Raw genomic sequence first — 6,000 nt, forward strand, 5'->3', positions numbered from 1 at the left:
TACCAGACTTTCCGGTGTAACCTTCCAACCATCACGAACTATCGGTGAGTTATTTTGAGCCAACTGAGCCACTTTATTCTTCTCTGTACAAAATACTCAAGTGTGATCTTTCAGTGTACACATATATCACCGGACCATCCGGTGAGTTGATCTTCAGTCTTCAACATTTGAATCCTTCTTTGCAGGAATTGCTCCGGCGCAATACTCCGATGAGTAAATCTCCAATCACCGGACTTTTCGGTGTGTTGATCTTCACCTGCCTTCTTCTGGAAATGCTCTGGTGTGTACTGCTTCATTTAGCACTGGATTATCCGGTGAGGCTATCCTCACCCTCTGTCATAAATGCTCTGATGTGTTCATCAGTTCATCACTGGACCTTTAGGTGAGTATAACTTCCTTGAACTCCACTGACAAAAATACTCCAGTATATACTCAGGCCTAACACTGGACTATCTGGTGAGACTAACAGCATCTGGACATAATACTCTGATGATTGTAAACTCCTTTGAAGCAGACCATTCGGCGAGGCAAATCTTCATAAGACTTTTTCAATTCAATCAAACTTTATCCCGACTTTAGTGACTTTTTCATATATTACATCCACAAGACCTATTAAAACATATATTTAACAAACATGTTAGTTTCATTAGCTATGTTATTATTAATGACCAAAATCACATACATACTCTAAAATAATTAGGACAATCTCTCTAATAACATGTTTCTATATTGTGTCTCAGCCAGTACGGCACGATCCACATGTCTAACACGTCGTACCTAAATGGGTCGTGCTTGACTGGACCCGGTCTGTGCCAGGCCAGCGGCCTATTTGGACAGCTCTGTGATCAGCTGCTTGGCTGTCGATCAAGCTTGTGCAAAGATAATAGTAGAAAACAGTCAACAGGTCAGATTGCCAGAGCATTTGATTTTGAAATGAAATGAAGGGGATCAAGAAGAAAGAATTGATTCAGCCTTGTCCTGTTGTTGTGCTGCCATCTAACTAGACCCCTTGTTTGCTTCTCCTCGTCACCTTCTGCCTGTGTGTGCAATGGCTGTCACCTGCATGCACATGCGAGCAGCCCCTGCCCCTGCATGCATTGCTGTAGATCTGTGCAGCAGCAACACATTGATGCCTGCCTGCCTTTACAAATCTCTCTCTCTCTCTGACTGAGCTAGGTAGGACTAGGAGGAGCCCAATCATGCGCTTGTACTAACCTGCAATTGGCTGGCTGCTGAAGAAATCACATGGTGGTAAACCGCACGGCCCCATTGTTTAGCACCACCAGACCAAACCTGCCACTTTGCTAGGGCAGCAATGGCTGTGGCCATGTTCATCGACGACTGGACTGGATTGGATTGGTTGGGGGCGTTCTTTTCCAGATCCGAAGATGCCCCGTTTGAGTTGTCCTCTCCTCCCATTGGCCACGGGATCCAGCAGCAACTCGTGGATTGTCATGTCCCGGGAACAGTGCAAACCCACAGGTTAAAAGATAAAGAAACAGGAGTTAGTTGATGAACAGAAAAGTGTTTGATTGAGCCATTGGTCCAGGAATTTTGTGTAATTCTAAAAGTTTTTTCCATCAATTCTTTACGTAAGAACGCTTTATGATACAGATAAGTGCTTGGTATCTGCACCCAAAAGTTAAGTATAAGTTTTCTTTGGGTCATATTTGTGTCATTTTGTTGGTTGATGAATATTTTAGTAAGATTTTAGGGAGGAATTCTCAAATACTATGTCTGTTCATGGAGCAATCTAAATTCTAATCGACAGGCAAACATGTCAAATTTTCAATGCATGCTCGTTGTTAAACAATGGATGTTTGCCCATCATACATGCTATTCATGTCGAGGAAAAGTAATATTAGGATATGTCTTTTGCAGGTGCAATAGAAAACCCCTTTCATCTTGATCCCAAACATAAACTTGATCACCCTAAACTTGGTGTTTATGATCACCCTAAACTGTCATGCAAGCATTGTTTGGTGATTCATTGTCTTTTAATTTTAAATAAATTATGTCAAATTTGAAGGATGCATACATGATGCAGCTACCGTATTACCTGCAGCTTGTGCTACCACTCCAGAGTTGAAACTGGTAACCAAGTCCTCATAACGAGGTTAAAAATAATCAACAAATGTTCCGGATATGTCGCTTCATCCAGAAACATTGCATGTACTAAAAATCGTTGACTAGTTGCTCATGGTTCAGATTACAGAATCTATACATAGTCTCAACCTGGTCGCAACCGAGGCTTCTCAGCATGTCCACGTCATCAAGAAAATACAGCCCGTCTGATAGAAGAATGGATGGTTGGATCAACCACACGTGCGACGTAGCTCTAGAGGATTCCAGGGAAATGAATAGATATCCGGGTCCCGAGAGCACCATGAAAAAAAAAGTTCAGAGTGATAGCTTTTCCTCTGCGATAGCTTTTCCTCTCGAGGACTCTAGCACTCTTCCTCCAAATCCCTCCGCATCTGAAGCTCCGCCTACAGCTCGATCCATTTCATCATCAGTGATTTGAGGTATTGCAGCTTGATAGCTACTCTGTTGATTCGTTTCCATCAGGAAAAAAAAAGGCCACCGATGAAATGCGTGCAGCCAAACGCACAGAGATAGAGATAGATAGAGAGGGGGATAGAGAGTCGGCTGGAGGAGAGGACGGCGTCGGATAGGGGCAGTGGGGTCCTGGGGGCGGCGGTGGTCACGAGTGAACCGGCAGCGCTACCTCTCCCCCTCCTCCCCCCTCCGCCCACGCGCCTTGATAACGTTGGCGCCGGCGCGATACGGGTCGACTTTGACGACAGCAGCGTTGGCGTCACCGACGAGAGAGAGAGGCCGAGCCGCAACAGCCTCAAGCCGCCAGGGAAAAAAAAGGCTTGCCCGTCGCCAAGTCCTCACCGCCGGCGCTCCCGATGGCCGCACTCGCCGCACCGTCCCAGGCGTCATCCGCCGTGATTGCTCCCTCGAGCTCTCTGGCCCACCGAGCTCGATCCCCACCCGCAACATCGAACACTCTTCCTTCTGTGTTTTCTATACGAGCTGGATCCAGGTAGCGGAGAGGGCGAGAGGCAGCTAAGCTGCTAGTTGCTGCTGTTTTCACTGGTTTGAGATAGAAAGAGCTCGAACAGGAGCTACAGCTACCGCTGTTGTCTCACGATGTGGAAGAAGAAAGAGAGCATGGAGAGACCAGGGAGAGGGATAAGGTTGGGAGCTTGGTCCAATAATCTGGACTGATTTGTGGGGAGGAGGGGATTGAGCTCCAAGCCCAGCTGAGGTCAACGGCCGCGTGGAGATGCTCTTCTTAATCTCTGTACTAATGGATACTCTTTTATCTTATTTGATGAGGTGGATACAGTACAAAGATTTTGTGCAAGATAAGTTAGAAAAAATACGAATTGGACCACGAAGAAAATGAAACGATGACTGTCAGCTGTCTTGACAGTGATTGTGCAAGCTCTCAATCTCTTGCTTTAAACATTTTCATTCATATCGGCGTTGCAGTGACTTCTGTCATTACATTTCAATTTGCTTTCTACTTTTTCTGCTTTATTGTCTCACTATGGTCAAACACAAAACGTATACCAGTATTTACTGTGTACATATCTAAGTTTCTTCTTCTCTAAAATTACAGGTGCTCTTGGTTAAATAAAGTAACTGAGATCTGCATCTTCACTGAAACAACTTGTAGTTATCAGGTATTTCTCTTAATATTTAAAAACTTACATGTATCTTTAACTTAAGAACAATGGAATATAAGGGCAGGCTTGCGGTGTATAGCAGGACTCACCTGCTCTCGATGAAATTGTTGGTTGACATCTTAGTAAATCTGCACCACCAATACAATGAATTAATTCATTATCTTAAAAAAAAACTTGATGGATACGAATATCACAAACAAATTGTTTTTTATTTACCCCATCTTAATAAAGATGTTCTGGATTTCCTCACGAACCTGAAGTAAATCATGAAATTGAAGTTTGCAATCACTCGATTGATTAGAAAAGGCAATATGGTAAATTCAAGGTCCTTTGGCTATAGGTTGCTCTTGAACTCCATAATTATAATCTTTAAATTCAATGTCCTTCCAGCCACCATTACAGGACAGAAAATTCGTCAGAAATGAAAAATGTCCACACGGATAACTGTTCGAATAGAGTGCTGAACTGACATATGTTGAACTATTGAATGGAATCATGCACTGGTTTTAGGTTTAGAGTGTTGAACTATTGATTGCAAATTTAGCAAGGTTTAGAGTATTTGGAACTAAGATAGCAAATATACTTTTTGAATAGACTGTTGAACTGATATATGTTTGATATATGTCCAGGGTTTTAGGAAGGAGAATTTTGAAAAAGGTTCTAGAGGCCCAAAATCTTGTTTAGGCTGCTCTTTTTTTTATATACATATGTAGCTATGTGAACTCATTTTCTCTACGGTTGAGGTTAAGCAGATATACTTGAATTTAGAATATAGTAGGAATTTTTTTTGTGCAAATTTGTTTGACCTATGGTATGGTTTGATCGTTATGCATTTTTTAACTAAAGATGTTGTTTAATTTTCTGGATGATTTATTCAGTTACACGTATAATGTCGTCCAGGTGATCTGTTCTCACAAATGCATTTTAGTTATGTAAGTTATATAATTGGAACATATTAGGTTCTAGCCAATTGACCCTCTACCTTCAATTGACTAACATATAAAAATAATGCAGCGAAGCTCAAAGTTTCTAGCTCAATTGCAACTTGCAGATGACAAAATGGATATTGAACCAATGAGGTAAATACCACGGTTACCACAGTTTTATATATATATTCAACTCCTTTAAAAACATTTTTAACAATGCTAATAAGCATTACATTTATATAGAGAACAAACTGGATCCAGTCTTGCAGGCTCTAAAATATCATATGATTCAATTATGGAAGATTCAGAGGTAAGTATTAGGATACATTACTTAGCAACTTTTGGTTTTTTTCCGTGTTCTAAAATTTCAGCAAAATGACAACTAACAGGATGACGATGATACACTTGTTACTTACAGCAAAAAGACCAAACAACAATAATCCCAAAGTAATTCAATATGACACACATTATATTTTTCCAACATATTTAACAATATATTTTATTCTAATTTACAGCATGCCTTGTAACAAGACCATCCTTACTAAATAGTAATAGACTCAAGGTAATTTTAATTTTGAAACAAAGTTCATTCCTGCTACGTATGTAATAGCATGCTTTACTCTAATCTACACCATGCTTTCTCACATGAGCAATGCTATGTACAAAAACTTTAACCACCAGCCACCGTAATTTTGTTGTATGGATAAAAATCCTATATGCAGTACTACCCAGTATGTTATCTTTCCTTACATAACTAATAATATGCACATTCCAGTTGTCACCAGTTGGTACTGAGAACCTAAAATATATTGCTCATTTATTTTTACAATTCCAGATTTTAGATGAAATTTACAGTGCAATCTATTGCAATTATTCACAGGCATCATCAACTACAGACTGACTTTTGGGAGGACTTTGTCATGACATTTTAGAGATCACTTTAGTAACATCAGTGATTCAGCAAGTGACTTTTCTGACTAAACTAACAGTCCATGTTCTTAAACAACATTTCTTATTTTGCTGTAAATACCCATTGTCACTTCCTTTTATAAAAACTACTATCTTTTGCTGTAAACTACCATCATAATATACATGGAAATCATATGTCTTAATCTTACGTATGTATTTAGTTCTTACCCGGGTTCTATCTTGAGCTGCAACCCATTTATTTTTCAGCTACAGGTCAATACAGCGCGCTACCAGCGCGCTACTTTTCTAGTATGTTCTTGCAATCCAGCTTTCACAAATACAAAGCCACTTTGCTTTTCCTTTTTTCCTATAAAGCAATGCAATATATACTCTGCTGATGTGTTCGGACAAAAGATGCGCTTGCAGTAAGAGCGACCACAATGTGCACAAAAAGCCGGTAGTAA

General features: G+C 40.4%; 1 long non-coding RNA gene across 1 annotated transcript; it reads left to right on the forward strand.

Annotated features, from left to right (window-relative positions):
- The first annotated feature begins 2,214 nt into the window (after positions 1–2,214).
- On the forward strand, positions 2,215–5,748 carry LOC133911772 (uncharacterized). Its single transcript, XR_009908702.1, has 5 exons — positions 2,215–2,525; positions 3,635–3,698; positions 4,716–4,780; positions 4,871–4,937; positions 5,508–5,748. It is a non-coding gene; the product is annotated as an uncharacterized LOC133911772 (long non-coding RNA).
- The last annotated feature ends 252 nt before the right edge of the window (positions 5,749–6,000 follow it).

Source organism: Phragmites australis, chromosome 3 (genome assembly GCF_958298935.1).
Source record: "Phragmites australis chromosome 3, lpPhrAust1.1, whole genome shotgun sequence".
Lineage (NCBI taxonomy): Eukaryota > Viridiplantae > Streptophyta > Magnoliopsida > Poales > Poaceae > Phragmites > Phragmites australis.